This window comes from Cicer arietinum, chromosome 7 (assembly GCF_000331145.2).
Source record: "Cicer arietinum cultivar CDC Frontier isolate Library 1 chromosome 7, Cicar.CDCFrontier_v2.0, whole genome shotgun sequence".
In the NCBI taxonomy this organism is placed as follows: domain Eukaryota; kingdom Viridiplantae; phylum Streptophyta; class Magnoliopsida; order Fabales; family Fabaceae; genus Cicer; species Cicer arietinum.
Genome location: NC_021166.2, coordinates 21,020,461 through 21,020,995, shown reverse-complemented (window position 1 = coordinate 21,020,995; position 535 = coordinate 21,020,461).

Here is a 535-nt window from a genome sequence, read left to right as displayed (position 1 = left end):
GACCTTTCCTCTTTTCTCCTCTCTCTCCTAATCTCCTTCAATCCTCATCTCAATCACTAATTTATAAATTTATGAAATTAATCATAAAATAAGAATATATAAAAAATTATTAAAAAAGTTACTTCTAATTATTAATATACACATATTTATTTAAAATTATAATATATGAATATATTAAAAAATATAATGAACAAAAGTTTACTATACATATGTGTTTTGAAAAAATATGTTAACACTAAATTTTTATCAATTAAAGTATATATTTATAATTGAATGCTACTTTTTATTTTAATTTTCCTTATTATAATAATAATTTGAATGTTAAAAAATAAACGAAAATTTATGTATTGCATAAAATTAAATTATTTTTTAATAAAATTCATTTTTGGTACATATCAACATAACTATAATTCAATTGCACAAACAATTAGTTAAAACTTTTAAATACCTAAAATTGATTTAAAGTATATATAAATCTTTAATAAAATTAATTTCAAACTCTTGATGAAATATATATTCAACAATGTTTTTTACA